Here is a 17,696-nt window from a genome sequence, read left to right as displayed (position 1 = left end):
TTTGTATTAACTGATTTGTCTTGATTTTGTCTTTTTGATACATATTTCAAAAATACGTATTTATTCGATTTTGTCTGAGAAATCTCAGTCTGATTTCATTTAAACTAATATAACCAACATATAAGTGTGAATGGGCATGATCCAAATAAAGTTGAGCATTTAAAAATGAATATTAAATTTTCTCCCAGTGATACAAATAGGATTGTCAGCCCCTCCCCTCCACCACCTGGCTTTGTCCTCTAGTTGCATATCAGCTGGTCAGCAGGGGGACTTACCTGGAGAATGAGAAAGGCTCACACCTCATCACCAGCATCAGACAGAAAGTGATGTCATCACATCAGTGACATCCACACAGTGCTCTGGTATTTAGGCAAAACTGTATCATAGAAGCTAGTTTTACTAAAGAGGTTTTGCCTAAATACCACAGTAGCCTGTATGTCACTGGTGTGATGACATCACTTCTTGTGTGACTCTAACAATAAGCTCTGGGTCTTTTGTCTTCTCCAGGTCATTTGTTTTTGTTCTATCATAATTCATGGTATGTATATCCATGCTAGATCAGACCATGATCTGCCTCATACAGCCCTCTGTTTCCAGATGCCAGAAGTAGGACTTTGCAAGAGGTTTTCACATGTTACATTCTATCCTAAAATAATTCCTTTAAAAAGAATATAGATAGATATGTGCAAATAGAAATAGATACACAGGGGATGGGGGAGACCATTCATGACATAGAAAAGCTCCAGCAAATCATTATCAACATTTATCAGCCTATACAAATGGCAATGGTAAATAATGTTATTTAATGCTGGCAAAGCTTACAAACTCTAATATCATGTTTTATATATTAGGGGCCAAGCCCATTGCATTCAGGAATACAACGGGTGCTAGTTTGGGGGGAGGGGATTGGAAGAACTCTGTAGATGGCCTCCCCTACTTCCCAGGACCCGGAAAGGCTGCCGGCAGCTGTTAGGGAACTCATTGGCAAGGTCAGCTCTCACACAGCAGAGATCTGCAGCCTCCAAACCTCAGAAGGAGGAGGGGATGGTCAGGGGTGGGGGATGGAAGGCAGTTGGCTGGCTGCTGGACAGACAGGCAAGTCGGTTTGAGGAGGAGGCACTCAGGGGCTGGACAGCCACCCTGAGTGGGTGTTAAGCGCTGAGTGTCACTTAAGCCATGAGACACGCTCCTCCTCCAAGACCTTACCAGAAATATATTATGTAGAACAGATTACTGCAAATTGTTTGCATAACATATGGATTTATTATTTTGAGATATTTTGTCCTTGCATTTTCTTAACATTTTTCATCATAAACATTGCTGTATTTTGTTCCAGTGTAGGAAAAATAAACAACCCAATATTTTGAAGCATGGAACTAATTAAGCATTACCGGAAAGTGGCATAATATTCCTTTTGATTTTGGTAAGTACTTGAGACAAATCCAAATGAAGTGAATAAACGAATCTGCATTATGTGTTATGGCTGAATGGCTTTTGGAAACTTCAAATTAAAGAAAATGAAATGAATATGAACATTTTCCTCTATGAAAATCCATCTTCTAAGGGGCAACAGTGAAAGAAGCATGTTGGCACATAACATTATATCAACAGTAAAAAAATGGAGACAGAAGGAGTAAGGCCACAGAACTGGGAGGAATTGGTTGCCGTGTAATCTCCCCCTAAGAAGAGTCCCCAGTCTGATTTTCCCTTCACATATCTGAAGACATGGCTCTTGAAAGCTCGTCTTTAACCACTATGCCACAATTCCCAAAGGTCAATCCTCTCCCACAGTCAACTAACATTCCAAACCACAGGTTCTTGAAACCCGAATCTCTGCACCCACGACCTCATTTGTCACCACGCCACCACAACCTCCACACAACACACATATTCAGCTTCATGCCCTTACAGACTGGACAACCCCTCCCCTTACTCTTCCCAGTGCCAAGCTCTACCTTCATCACTCTTTTCCTTTCTACCTCCCTCTCTGTTTGCTATTCCCCCCCTCCCCCCGGCTAGCACCGGTTTTATCAGCTACAACGGGCTTTAATTCTAGTAATATCTATAATGATCAATAGTACGTAACAGTGCACAGTTATGTCAACATTTTTTCCCATAAAAATTAGATCACATTCCTAATTTGTACTGAAAGCTGAACATGACCCTTAACAATATCTACTACACGTATACTGTTTTAAGCTGTGTTCAGCAAGCTGTATTCTATTTTTTTTTTTCAATTGGAAGAGCAAGCTGTATTCTAAATAGGTAATTAATCTTGCCACTGTTGATCAGCTGTTCTCGAGTAAATTTCACATGGAACAAAACTCAATTATATCATATTACACTGCTAAACTGCCATTCATTGGACATTTTGCAGTATCCTATTATGCCTACACAGGTCCTTTGGATGATCAGAATTCCATTTCACTAATTGCCCGATAATGTTACAGCAAATGCCAGTGATTTTTAAAGGGATCTGCATCCCAATCATTCAGGCACATTTGTCACATTGAAAGAATGGATAAAGAGTGGTCTCCGAACACCAATGAATTCTGAAAAATATTGCTGACGGGTAGAAGAATAAATAAAGTTATTGACAAGGTTGCCTGTGCAACACTAGCACAACACTTTTTAAAAACAAATTTAAAGCAATAGCATTGCAGAGGTGCTTCCATTTTTTGTATGCCCTTACATCCCACATATTGGTACTGGAACCATTTCTTTCACTGTGCATCATAACCATTTAATTTTTAGCATGCGTGTAATATACCCAAGAGATCCTAGGATTGTCTCAGCTAGGCAAGAGGCATTTGTAAATGATTTGCCATTGCTTACCTCTGTGTAATTTATTTATTTATTTTGGGATTTCTATGCCACCCCTCTCAACAAAACTGTCTTGGGGTGGCTTACCTTACAGTTGCAATAAATTAATACAGTTAAAATGCTAAAACAACAATTTATTTATTTATTTGATTTCTATACCAAATGGCTCAGGGAGGTTTACATACAACATGGGGGATACATGGAATGAATTACAGTAATATATAACATAAACAAATAAAACAACAACAATAATCTTAATAACACAATTTACAATATAATAGGAACGGAACTTAGCTAAGGCCCTTAAAGAGGACAGGCTAGAGTGTAATGATGTTCTAAAACAGGAAGCGACATCGTGTTTTAATATCAATTGATGTTGTTCCTTCCAATTTCAACCCCCTCTCCTGCTGCTTCAGGGACAGGGAGTATCACAGGGTGCCTCCCCAGCAGATCCAAGTAAGTGACAGCCCTAATGGGGAACGAATGCTAAAGTTTCACTCTGTGTCATTTTCCTGATCTGAAATAGCACTGAAGAGACTGTTTGTTTCAATAGGAATATTGCTTCAACTAAGGAAATAGCAACTTTTCAAATTAAAAAGAAAAGTGTGTAGGAAAGATTGAAGTCTTCTCTCATTATTTGCTGCGGGTTCAGTCCCAATCAGCATCTCATGCACCTAGGATAGGAATGCTATCCTCCATGCAGGACTTGGGGTTGGCCCAGTGTACCTATGAGACCGTCTCTCTGCCTATATCCCCCAAAAGAGCATTACGCTCTGCCACTGCCAACTGGCTAGTGATCCCTGGCCCCAAAGAAGTACATTGGTCTTCAATGAGGGCCAGAGCTTTTTCAGTCCTGGCCTCCACCTGGTGGAACGAGCTCCTTGAAGAGATCAGGGTCCTGTTCAAACTCCCAAAATTCCGCAGGTCCTGCAAAAGGGAGCTCTTCCACCAGGCATTTGCCTGAGACCAACAACAGATCCCCACTCAGACATCCTCTCCAAAAGACAGCCTGAAGCAGTTGAGTGGCAGGGAGCAAACTATTCCCCTAGGCTCAGCTATTTTTCAGGTTACATGCAAACCCGATTTAAACTGGTTCAATTCAGTTTGTGGTTTGGTTTGTGGTTTGGCAATAAATCAAAATTCATTATCTAGTTTGTGCCCATCCCTAGTTAGTGCCTCAGAATTTACATTTTTAAAAACAATGTTTTTAACCACTCTAAAGGAGTAGCATGTCAACTCATAGGCTTTCCTGCTGGGTTTAATGCATGTATGTATGTGTGTTTGTGGGGATCACTCTGGCATGGCTCATAATATTGTACTGCACTTTATACCACACACCAGTTTGAAGAAATTTGACCATTGCTAGCTGTTTAATCTAATAATGAAATAATACTATGGATTGTGTAAAGAGGCTCAAATTCCATTGTTTTGTTTTGTTTTATTAGAGTAAAATGGAAGGCAATGGAATGAGCCAAATATTTTAATTTGTAACAAAACCCTGCTTTGGCAACAGATTTCTTCTGAGGTAGTGATATTAAAAAGGAACAATTTAATATGTATTTAACTGGGATTTGGCGTTATGGATTAATTGTCATTAGTTCTGAGTACTCCAAATGTTTTAAAATTAAATTTAAGTACAAAATCAATATTTCACAGTATAATCAACAAAAAATTGAATCACCAGTAGGATTAACAGTATCATGATTTGATTAATATGTGATTTATGGGCATCCAAAGAGAAAATATAGGTTTAAATTATGTCCTTTCTTTGGTTTTTATATCAAGTATATATTGTCTCGAAGTATTTCTTGAGTTATTACTGGTCTGTTGTCATTAGCTAATGCCATATTACTCAAGCTTAATTGAAGGAATATGATGCTGATGTTTGCCAAATGGAAAGTTTCATGGTGAAATACTTCAATCAAGCAATACATGCCATAATAGGAGAAGACAAAGCCTACAACAGAATAAATGTTTTGTCTCTTGTTAGATTTGGAATAAGATCAATTAATTCCATTCAAGTTGGCAGATCCGGACTAAAAATATGCATTGTAGTAGATATATAACATATTGTACTCTTCTGGTAGAGTTTTCAAATCTGGCATCTAGACACAGATGGAAACCATATGGTGAATTTTGGTGCCCACAAGTACAACCAACTGAAGAGCCACCCGACATTACATTTTGAAGAATCTACAGTATGTGGACTCCAATAAAGTTCATTGCCATTGCTGTTTTAGACTAAGAAAGACACCCATGCTATGCCTAAAATGACACATCCAAAAGACTTAATATCAATGTTAAAATAAACACACAATACTAAGATGAACGCATTTATTTGTTTACTTCATTTGAGTTCCAGGGAGAGTCAGTAGCTTTATGGATTTGTTTGGTTGAGATTTCTGCCTCATCAACTTGACTCTCAGATTACTATGCATATTTATTTAAGATATATCTGAATTTTTAGAGTTGGAAAGTTAAATTTATTTCCCCTTCTCCTTGATTTAAATGAATGCATCGTATTATATCAGTGGTCCTGTGAAATGGGACTACTTGGCACCTCTGACTCCAACCTGAGAGGGAAGGAGAGGGGAAAGAAACCCTATAAGCCCTATACAAAATATTCTCTTGTGTTTTCCTTTTTTCTTTTGAAAAGAAAGGAATCCAGGTCTAACATGCCTCCTTCTCTTAAAAAAAAAGAAATTGCCAAATGGAAGGAACAGGATAGGGGGAAAGGACAGGAATAGAGGAGCCCTGGCAAGTGTTCTTTCTATCCCCCTGATTGGGAGGGAGAAGAGAGGAGGAAGTATCTGTAGACATGAAGGTCTCATCTGTACTTCTGACAGGAATGTTGCCCCATGCTTCTCACAACACTAAGGGGGCTTATAAAGCAGAAAAATGATTTTACAGCAAAGAAGTGAGATAAAATGAAGGCATCACTAAAATGGAAAGCCCAGTAGTGAAATCAGCTTTAAGACTATTCTCTGATTGCAGTTTCAAAGGCATCCCCTGCTGGAAACTAACTAATCAGCAGAGACTTTTGCACAATATCGGTGCTGGAGTGGGAAGAAAATCTGATAGAGACATTGCATTTGCACCTGGAAGAGACTGCAGTGGGGACACATTTCTCAGATTAAGTGGAGAAAATCCACTCTAAGATATGTTGACAAAAAAGTTAAGTGATTTTGTGGTGAATCCTGAGTAGTGCAGATTGGATGGAGGAAGCGAGCAGCATCACAGTGGACATACAACTCAGGTGCAGATTGATTATTTTTACCAGTGCCAAATTAGCTTCAATAGCCCAGTGCATAATCAACTCATCCTTGGTGTGAAAACAGGGATCTTGGAAGTACTTGTGATTATTAGCTATAAAATGTTGGCGGATCTGTGCTCTTCATACATAATAAATACACTATATGATATTCATCAAATATTATCTTTGAATCTTTTCTTATTTCAGATATTTTGGTTAAGGTCAGCATCATATAAATATTAATTGTGTTTCTTTCTTTTTTAGCTTTCAAATGATTCCTCAGATATTTCAGCAAATGATTTAGTTGTAACAAATCAGAGCTAATCAAACTAACAGTCAGACTGTCTGGAGTAAAACATACAACATTTTATTGTCTTGCTTTGATGAACTCTTCCAGTAACTTTTCTTCATTCTAAAATCAGTTGAAATGACACATCCAAAAGGCTTAATGTCAATGTTAAAATATACACACAATACTAAGATGAATGCATTTATTTGTTTACTTCATTTATAGTTCTCCTTTGTCCCCAGTGATGATCCAAAGTGGTTTATGTCATTCTCCTGTCCTGTATTTTATCATCACAACACTCTCTGCATAAATTGAATATATTAATCCTTACATAAAGCAATAAATGGATATAGATATGATAAAGCCACAATGTTTGGAAACTGTTGCATAGCAGATGTCCCTATTCCTGCAAGTGGAGACCAATGAGAATGCCTGTATGCCAATGAATTTGTAACAAAGTGACATGATATCATACTATAAGGAGAACAAATTGTTATTTTTACCAGCAGTAACAGATTCCTCATAGTTTTTGCTTCTGTCTTTGGTTTTTGCTTTGTTTTAAATAATAGATTGTAAGATTCGAATTGCATTAAAATTATTTCAGTAGTACACTTTTATAAATGAATGAATTGCCTTTAAAAATGTTATAAACATTGCATAGTGTTTCATTCTTTGGCACACTATATTGGCTTTATGCTGCTGGGAGAATGTTTATTATATAAAGGCTAAGGAGAGCCAGTGTAACTAAAGTGGTTCATTGTCATTGAAAGCAATAATTACATATGGAAAATTGTGTCCCTTGTTACGAATGTTTGTGGCTTAAATAATCCTTGGCAAGAACACTAATTTGTTTCAGCACAACCGGTTGCTATGTTAATTCCATTCCTGAAACAATCATCACATTTTATGAATAATTGAAGGATTCACAAATGTCCTTTAATTTCCTTCAGTATCATATTTAAAAGAGACATGCCAGTGGATGAAACCTACTGTTTTAGAGGCATATTACTTTTCTCGCACACAGATTTTTAAGACACAGTTAAAACAAATGTAGTCATTACCTGCAGTTAAGACAGAAGGCTAAATTGTTTCTGTAACCTATAAGAATGATGCTTCCATCAACATCAAAGAGGTAAGAGGATCACAGCAACTAGTTTGTTGAGGTGTAGGAATGTGTCAGTGCACAAGTTGAAGAAGTGCCAAGTAATAAACTGTCATCTGTAGTCCCTAAGCTTCTGTTGAAGCCTGACCTTTCTAATTCTGTTCTTTCCTGATCATAATTCTGTTAGAATTTCCACATCTTCTGATCCACTGGCAGTGGTCCAGTAACTAAGAATGTGAACTTTGAACAAAGATGTCTCTAGTTCAAATGTTACTTCAGACATGCGCTTCAGACAGCCTTAGTAAGCATCTACTTCTGTGACAGCCTGTTATCTGCATATTTGGATGACGCGGGAATAAAAAGTTTGCTTAAAGAAAATGGAGATATGGTTGATAAACTGTATGAATTCTTTGTATCTGTTTACACTGTGGAAAATGAAGAAGAGTTGGTTTTTACACCCCACTTATCTCAGCCCTGATTCCCTAACCCTCCATATGAAGCCGGCTGAGTGACTTTGGGCCAGTCCCAATTCTCTCAGAACTCTCTCAGTCCCACCTATCCAAGATGACTGTTGTGGAAGGGGATTGTATGTCACTCTGAGATTAGAGGCCACCGCTCTTCATCACTACACCAGTCTGGCTCATGGGGACATGGTTTTTGGAAAGGGTGGTATAAGAACAGTCAAACTGAGGTGACAAGAAGTGATGCTCTAGAACTTCTAAGCAAACTGAAAACTAGTAAGTCTTGAGGTCCACCCCCAAGGGTTCTTCAAGAACATAAATGTGAACTCATTGATCTTCTAACAAGTATGTGTTCATTGTTTGTAAAGTGGTGCCAAGACCTCATCATTTGCCATCCATTTGCAGAAGCAAATTCATTGCAATGACAGGCTGGCCTCCTACAGCTAGGCCAGCCATTGGCCTGGGCAAAGGGTGGCAAAATAGAGTGGGAACAGCCAGGGCCTGGAAAGGAAAGTGTCCCTTTAACTTTTAAGCAGCCACTGCCAAAGTGCTCCAAATCTCTTCTAATCACTCTAAAGCTCTTGGTTTTTGATGGGTTGCTCAGTTCAGACTGCCTTGGAGCGATCTGTCTCCCAACTGGAGTGGCTTCAGAGCAATTCAGAGCAATTCAATTTGAATTCCACAACCCTTTTTCCAACCCATCATTTTATCCTCTTTCTTTGGTTAGTCAGTTTTTTAAGGTCCCCTTTCAGTCCAAATAACTCTAATACATCCCATTTGAGGTTATATTTATGGAGGTTTTCCTGTGTTTGTCTTACCTGCCTTCTTACCAATCTGCAATCATTATCAAAACATCATTTTAAAATGGGGCTCTGATTCTTTGAATACCCTTGTTTTCAAATAATAGGTTTACATTTTTTTCAAAAAGATGCTCTAATGCAGGGATAGTCAAACTGCGGCCCTCCAGATGTCCATGGACTACAATTCCCAGGAGCCCCTGCCAGCGAATGCTGGCAGGGGCTCCTGGGAATTGTAGTCCATGGACATCTGGAGGGCCTCAGTTTGACTACCCCTGCTCTAATGTTATTGAATTTTGCACAACCGAAGATTCATCCCCTTTTTTAAAGCCATATTTAGGCATAGGTAAAACTCTCTAGTCTAGGTGGAACTCTCTAGTCTGCTATAATGAATTTGTGAATTGGCGTCTGGCTCAGGGGAGGCATGCAAGGGCTGGAGAGAGATGCCAGGATGAAAAGGGGGGAGGATCTTTTATGTGCCAAATGAACAAGTTTTTGATTATAAGTTTGCCTTTGTCAATTACTTTTTCTCAAAGATCCAAGACTAGTGTTCAGCTCACAATGCTAGATTCATCCCATTTTTGTAAAACAGAATTGAATTTCTAAACCAATAAAGGGGGGAGAGCCATGAGAATTTAATGGTCTGTCAAAGTGGCTACTCAACAGTAACTACAGATACAAGAACCTCTCCCTACAATTTCAAAAAACATGCCCGGCTTGAAATTGACCAATAAGAATAGACCAACCAAGCAGTAAAACAAAACAAAAAATGGTGCTTCAACAACTATCTGTTCATTCTCATTGGAGGGCAGAACACGTACTTCGTGATTCCCAATAAAAAAACTGGATTTTTAAAAAGGTACAAAGTTGCAGGAACAGAATTCAAATTAAAGGAATACCACTTAAATTCTTAGATAATCAAAAATAAACAGTAAGTGCACAAAGGGGAGGAAAATATCCTTAGTAGCTCATGAGTCTTGTAAGAGTGTAATACTAAATTGAGTAAGAGATTCTCTAACCTCAAAGGAAGTATATTTATTAGTCCACTCAGCAATATTCCATGAGTGCATCTTCAGTATACATTTAGGTTGTTTTTTGAGGCATAGAGTATTAGCTGCATCTAAGGAGACAATATTGTGATGAGGGAAAATCTTTATTTTTATTTATTTATATTTGGATTTATATAACCGCTCCTTCTGAATACCAGCTCAGGGCAGTTTACACCATAATAAATACATTAAAACCTTCATCATAAAGCAATAAAACAATAGCAATTAAAATTATGAGGTAGCTAGAATTCCTATTATCAGCACAGCGTACTTGCAGATGTCAAATCCCTCAGTTCTTATTTGTTCCAGGGAAGTGCTCTTTTGGGGGTTTTATGAAAGGAGGCCAATAAAATGCTGTACTGCAGATCATTCATTAGCCACAACCAAATGCCTGGTGGAAGAGTTCCATTTTGCAGGCCCTTGGTCTAAAGGGATTTCTAGATCTATTAATGGAGACTCCATCATATTTTCTGCCCTCCTCTGTAAGGGTGGCTGTCCTAGCTTTGATTTAAACAATTTTTTACAAATTTCATCTATCTGGGGGACAAGCATGCCCAACGAATAAGAGAAGCAACACATACTATTTATTTCCCCTCACCAATTTAATGTCTCTGTCCTGATAGGGAAAGATCATGATCTCCACCTGAAATCTATTTAACTGTAATCTATTGTTTCCTTTGGGAGCTGATAAAGAGAGGGTTGTTGGCCAGCAAGGGCTTCCTCTTTGCAGGTTGTTTTCCATTAATGGCTTTGACGGAGGGTCATGTTCCCTAATTTTGAGCTGGATCACCCCGCTTCTTTATGGAAGAATTCAATAAATAAAGTTACAAACTTTCCAACTTTTCATATATTAATTTAAAAGTATCAGCTATAAGGATAGTCTGAGTGGCTAATAAATAAAGTTAACCTGCTTTCCTTTTGATTTGTAACTATGCTTAATAGAGAAGATCCATCTTCTGGATCCTGATTTAAACTAAATCCCTCATTCACATCAGAATCATTCTTCTAAACCTCAAACTGAGTTTTTAGTGGCACAAAGGACAGTTTATATATGTAAAGGTTTTCCAGTATACTTTGCTTAGCTTTTATGGTCATCATCAACCCATCATGCCTGTTTTTTACTTATTTTAATAAATGCAAAGGAAGAGAACCACACTGTCTTCTAGCCTAGGTAATAAACCAACCAAATTTAACATTTTCAAGGGAGAGGGAGGAAATAGCTGGATAAGTCAAAACAAAAACAAAAATCAAACTCTTTGAACTACAAAGAATAATAAAATACTCATAGGAGTCTAATTAAATAAAATACACTCAGAAGAAATGTATTATTATTATTATTATTTATATTTTTATCCCGCCACTCTCACGGAGAATCGTGGCGGCTAACAATAAGCATAAAACACCAATAAAATCCCATAAAACAATTTAAAACAATCTAAACCCAGCCAATCAGCCATAATGTTGCCAATATAGACCATCCAGAGCTCTGTGGTGAAAACAACCAAGTCCTATCTACTAAAAGGCCCTGGGGTAGACAAAGGGGTTGATCTGTATTCTTTAATCCACCAATAGTATGTATGAGGTACGGAAGAATTCTTGCAATTCATTTTTTAAATTCTTTTTTTTATAAAACTGATAGAGTTGGATCACTGATCTTGTGAGGACAATATCACAGATGTTGCTTGCATTCCTCTTTGTATCAGTGGTCCTTTCTAACACTAGGAGAACTGGTTCCCAAATTAATGGGAACCATGTGGACTAATAGTTACAGAGAACAAGATACCTTCCTGCCCCTTCTGTCAGTCAAAGAGGGCAGACAGAGTAATCCCTCCCCTTTGTCTGACAGAAGGGGCAGGAAGGCCAATTTGATCAGTCTTTCCCCTCCACATAAATCTATTTGTTAGTCTGTGAAGCTCCTATGATACAGGGAATCAATTTTCCTGAAGCTAGACTGGGTGACTGGAAAAAGAACATAGGAAAGATCTGTAACTTTCAGTACCTTCCACTGGATCCATCCTGATATACTTTTTCCGGTCAGCTCTCTTCTGATATGCTCTCTGATCTGCTATAATAAATTCATTTTTGATGTGTATAATAAAGATTTGATCTTCTGAACTGCTTTTGTTCAGGCTTACTTTTTGGTTCAAGGTCTAGCCACACCTTGATTTAACCCAGCTCACATGCCGGAAGTTGAAACTGACATCCTTGCTAGGAGGCTGATATTACTAAACAGAGCTGATTCCCTGTATAAATAATTCCTTTTAAAGCTAGCATTGAAAGTATAGCACAAACATGACACAATTCATCTCTACCACATGGCTTTTTTATTTGGTTATATGTGCCCGACAATTATTTTTACAAGAAGTTGTAAAATGGTTATCTGTATTCTGTAACCTAAATCTATTTGGATTTTTGTTGGCAAACAAGTTATTATTCCACAGAGCTTAGGCTGAGCTTTTTACATTATTTTTAAATACATTTTTCAGCTCGCCAGTCCATAATTTTTCTTTTACAGTCTGAAAAAAAAGTACAATCAGGTGGCAGTTGTTAATATACTGGGAAGAAGAGTTACACTGGTGGTGTTACTTTTCTGCCTCTGCAAAGATCCTGTACTTCCAGTTCTGCATGCTAGAGTCTGTTGCTACCCTGCCCCCCAGCCTTTCATGATGACCTTTGGAATTGTCATCATTCTGATGATTTAAAAAGGGAGAAGGTTCTTAAATAGATCTCTTATCCTCTTATTCAGTTCATATACAAGGATACAGAGCCGGGGTGATTATTTTTCTCAATTTTGGGAGACATTGGTCCATTCCATCATACATTTGGTACCATCTAGCAGTAAAGGTTTCACAGTTAACAAAGTATACATATAGCATTTTCTATACATTAATGTATTGCAAACAAGATTACAAGGCTTCATGATAAAACATAGAAGTCTTGTTTCTTACTTGAAAATGTTTTGCTAGTGCACAAAGGATCAGATAAACTGCTTTGTGGATCACATCCAGCTGAATTCCCAACTCTTGAAATAACCGATACTGAATCTGACCATCAAGCTTGCCCATGTCTGGAACAGGAGTAATAATTCACTCAGATGGCCCCATAATATCCTCTCACAAGGAATATGAATTTAAAAAGTGCATAAGGAATTAGGTATATAGAAACACAACCACATTCACAGAAATGACCACACATTGTATTACTCTTCCTCCGACCCTTTAAAGATGGTTGGTTCTGGAACTCCAGTCATATGTAATGGGAACATTGCTACACATGCTTGCCAGTTTGTGTGAATATGGAAAAACATATTTTCCAGCTTTATTAAATGCAAACTGGTCCTTAGATTTCTGGGGGAGGGGGGAAGGGATTCATGCGTGGTCTAGCATAGTCACACAAAATAGTAACCACACATATTGGAAGGGTTACAGGTGGTACATAGTCTCTTTACAAATGATTGGAGTGCCAGATGTAGTTGGATGATGCAGTGATGGTCACAGCCATAAATAGCTGTCAGGGTCCGCCGGGTCTTTGCCACGCTTCGGGTCCGCCACGTTGTTCGGTGAGGGAGACCCGGGACTAGACGGCTTTATCGTTAGCAAACAGCGTCTCAGAATGGAGTCGGTATTCTCTCTCCCGCTCCTGGGTTCAGGGTAGTTCCTTCACTACGCCTCCAACCCCATCTCCTCATTGACGCTTCCTTAAGTAGCCTCTCTAGCCCCTGTCTCCACCCTCCGGGCTTCTCAGGCGGACCTCGCCCTTCCGGGACTCCGCGTCTCTCCGCCACCGCCCCGCCCTGGGTTTCTCCCTTGCTCTCCCCGCTTGTACTGACTGCCCCTGTGCTACCGTTTCCCCCACCCCTGGTGAACTGATTCCCCACATCACTTTATGTAAGTTTCGTATCCAAAGAGGGTCTGCCGGGATCTCTTCCTCTGGATCTTCCTTTCTTAGGTTTCCGCTCCTGTCAGCACGCTCCTTCTCCGGACCCCCCGCGCTGCCCAAACTAGTCGTTCTCGACAATAGCTTTAACAAGGAATTAGATACATACATGATAGGATAGATCCATCAATAGCTACTATCCATGGTGACTAAAGGAAACCTCCAATACCAGAGGCAGTAAACCTCTGAATATCAGTGCTAGGAGGCAAGAATGAGGGAAGATGATGCCTATGCCCTGTTATTGACTCTCCAAAGTTCTGATTCTAACAGCCAGTGGGAGAAAATAAGGGGGAAATTGCCATGGGCAATGGAACAACATCTTGTCCCACTCCTTACAAATTGCTGGAAAGTCTATGGGAAAACCAGTTTGCTGATTCCTAGGGAGGATTCAAATCACTTCTGGGTTTCCCCAAAAGTGACATCATGCCAGCATTGACTGTCTCTCCCTGGTCTTCTACTGGTTGCCAAGTCTGGCCTGACATCTCTAAGAAAAACTGGATGCCCACTGTGTGAGACAGAATGCTGCATTAGTCTGACCCAGAAGGACTGATTTTATGCTCTTAAAACTTAACTTCTGAAAAGGACCCCCCCTCCCAGCTCTCTCTGTTTTACCTTGACCTTAGGAGACTCTAAAAGAGTGAGCCAATCTGGCTCATTCTCTTTTAATTGCTGTGGCACTTAATCTTTCTGTTACAAATCCACAAAGGGCTGCCACTCAGACAGGAACCGATGTTTTCAAAGTTGAGTACACATGTATATATCTTAGTTTCACTTTCCTCTTTCCAGACAACCTAGGTACCCAACAGATCATTGCTAAAACTGATGTCTCTATTTTGTTGGCATCTCTCTCTGCTATTTGGGTTGTGCCCGGCCAGACTGCTTTTGACAGATTCAGAATGATCTCCCAGATTTTACAGAATCTATAGACAAAATGGAGGCAGGATGGTAAAAGAATGAGGCTGGGACTCACCACAATGAATCTGGGCCCCCTGAGACAATGATAGGTCATCAACCAAAAAGTTAAGGTATGCAGGACCTTGAGAAGAATCCTAGCAAGGTCACCCAGCTCAGGACAACCAAGGCACTATGGTTCTTATTGAATATTTGAACATAAGCATTGCATATTCTGATATAAGTTATGAAGAGTTTAGCTCAGGCAACAGCTGCTTTTGTATGTAAGATTTCTTCACAATCTCAGACAAGCCAGTCACATTCTTCTCAGCTAGCTTTCATTCATTCAAAGAACCAGTCAAGCCTCTTTCCCTTTCCAGTCCCCCCTTTACTTTTCTTACTGGATCAATCTGCCTCTCTACCTTGTACTCCTCCTGCCAATCTTTCCCCCTCTTTCTAGTAAACCTGCAAGTTGCTGCCAAGTGTCTTATTGAACCTTCCACCAAGCCCTAGTTGGGGTGTTGGTCTAAGAATCAACAAAACTGAACATTCAGCACTATAATCTAGAGCAGAAAAGGATAGGTTATGTTCCCTCATCTCCTTTGCTTACACTATCCTTATTCTCTTAGATATGTACTGCTCTATGGAGGTAACTACTGAGTCAGTGCCAAAATTGATAGGGAGTGTGATATTTTGTATTGAAATAAACTAAAGTAGGGCTCTATTTGCTTTCCTATTACTCTTGTTCTCTTCAATAACCTGTCTTGGATCATTCCAATTTATGACAATCCGTGTTTTGAAGACTGCTTTGGGGCACCATCACTTTCCGTTTTGAGAAAAAACTGTAACAATTTGTTTATTAATTAAGGAGAGGAGGGGAAAGCAGCGGAGTGAAAATTGCCTTCTTCCAGGCTGCCAAGAAATTCTGTTGTGTGCCCATGAAATCTACAGCTACAAAGTCAGGTGAGGTGGTTTACTGATGGGGCAGAGAAAATTCTGCAACACATCTGGTAGAACGTTGAAACTGGCCTGTTAGGACCTGTTGAAACCAGAGAGAGGTGCACCTGTAAATGGACATCTTTCCATGTACAATCAAGGTAGAGAAAAAAAAGAAAGAAAAAGAACACTATTTTATATTTAAATACACATCCAATCAATCTCCTGATGTAAACCTGCTGGCTCCAGAGTCCTGAGAGTAAATATCCCGGAAGTCTATCTTCTTTTCAGAGCACATAAGAGATGTTCAGTAGATGTTGAAATCTTCTCAGTGCCATGAAACTGGTGGTTTGCTGAGTTGTCCTGAAGTGTTGGACCATAGGTGTTGAGACTGTGATTTCTGATACAACTCAAATGCTCAAGAATTCTTAATTTTAAAAGCTTCAATGTAAAACCTATATATTGTTAGTATATTTATATATAGCCCCAGATATTGCACATGTTATGTATTGATTGATGGAGAAAATGTTATCATTATTGCAACTCTTAACATTCTAATTTTTTTTAGCATACTGACAGGCCTTGCAATGCTGGCAGGGGAAAAAAATCACTTGGCAGTCCTTTTCCATCTAAAGTATCCCCTGCTGTTTCTGTGTGGGAGAATCAACTGTGAACAAGCATGCCCCTGAGGTTTTTTGCTCATTTACAGGCAAACAAAGGGACTGAATTACATCTTGGAATGTCAGAAAGGAGGTACCAGTATTTATTAATGATATTCTTACTGTTATTGTAGTGTTTATTGTACGCTAACACAACAACCATTTTATCTGTAGTATTGGCTTTATTTTTGGGAATTAAAAGAGTGGACCTAGGAGCTTGTTTAGCCTTATAAAGAGCATATTTCAAAGTATTGGGTGAATACCCTCTCTCAGCCAATTGCTAGACAGTTATTTGGGACTGTTTGATGAAATCAGATTCACAGCTACAGTTTCTTAGAATCATAGAATCACAGAGTTGTAAGGGATCACATGGGTCATCTAGTCCAACCCTTGTACTATGCAGGACACTCACATTCCAATCACTCATCTACTGTAACCTGCCATCCTTTTGCCTTCACAGAATCAGCCTCTCTGTCAGATGGCTATCTAGCCTCTTTTCAGTTTCTTTTCTAGATGGGAGGGGTGATAACTGTCACCTGCCAAAAATGACATTTGTGAATTCCCTGATTACCTTGATGCTGTTACCTTGATTTTTAACAATGACATCTAGAAAAATGGTGCTGTTCTTATCATACTTCAGTTTAAATTTAATGTATCAATGGACTATATTAATATATTTTGTGAACTGAAGTAATATTCCATGTGAACCATGCCATATGCTTCTAAAGGTAGACCTGCCCTCTGTGGGAGGGATATTTCTCTTTTGCTCACTCTCAAAACTCGACTGTGGCTTGGGGGAAGGAGCCCATGTCCTCCTGTCCCATCTTTAATTTGAAAGAGAGGGCACTTTGTATATATATAGTATATATAGTATTTATAGCCAAAGGCCTCATCATCTAATTAATGATGTTCATGAATGGATTAATGTTATTCAAACCTCCAGGTATTGGAACACAAACAAAAAATGAAAAATACTTTGCGTTAGTTGGTTTTCTGATTTAACTTGTGAGAAGCTGTCTTCAGATCAAAGAATCTTAAATCCATATGATAACGTTTACAAGTTGTAAAGTAGTTGCTAATTCATGTTGGAATTGGAACTTAATTGACTGTGAAATTTAGAAATTAATCCATTTTATCATTCTGTTAATTTTTATGCATGGTTTCTGGATGATGTTTTCTTAATTTTCAGTGGCAAATTAGACATGGGGTCTTTTGTAAAATGGGTGAATGAGCAGCACCCCACTATTGCACTTTTGGCCAATACTGATACAAAACAAATATTTTTAGACACCTTGGTTTTGCTTTCTATTAAGGGTTCTTGTATGGCATCAACAGAAAACCATTGGATAGGAATGAACTTTTAAGCTTCAGATTCTACCACCAATTACATCTAAAAAGAAACTTACTTTTTGTGACATAAAAGAATTAATACGAGTCAGGAGTAACAAATCTGCAATTTAGAGAATTCACTTCTTGAATGGGGTTACTCGATTGAAATCA

The 17,696-nt window shown here is 38.8% G+C and overlaps 1 protein-coding gene across 7 annotated transcripts in view; it reads right to left on the bottom strand.

The window, feature by feature from the left end:
* Positions 1-17,696, bottom strand: part of LOC143835362 (uncharacterized) — a 143,885-nt gene that overhangs the window by 87,034 nt on the left and 39,155 nt on the right. The window lies entirely within an intron of this gene.

Source organism: Paroedura picta, chromosome 4 (assembly GCF_049243985.1).
Source record: "Paroedura picta isolate Pp20150507F chromosome 4, Ppicta_v3.0, whole genome shotgun sequence".
Lineage (NCBI taxonomy): Eukaryota > Metazoa > Chordata > Lepidosauria > Squamata > Gekkonidae > Paroedura > Paroedura picta.
The sequence above is the reverse complement of the archived record's forward strand: the minus strand, read 5'-3'. Positions and strand labels throughout refer to the sequence as shown.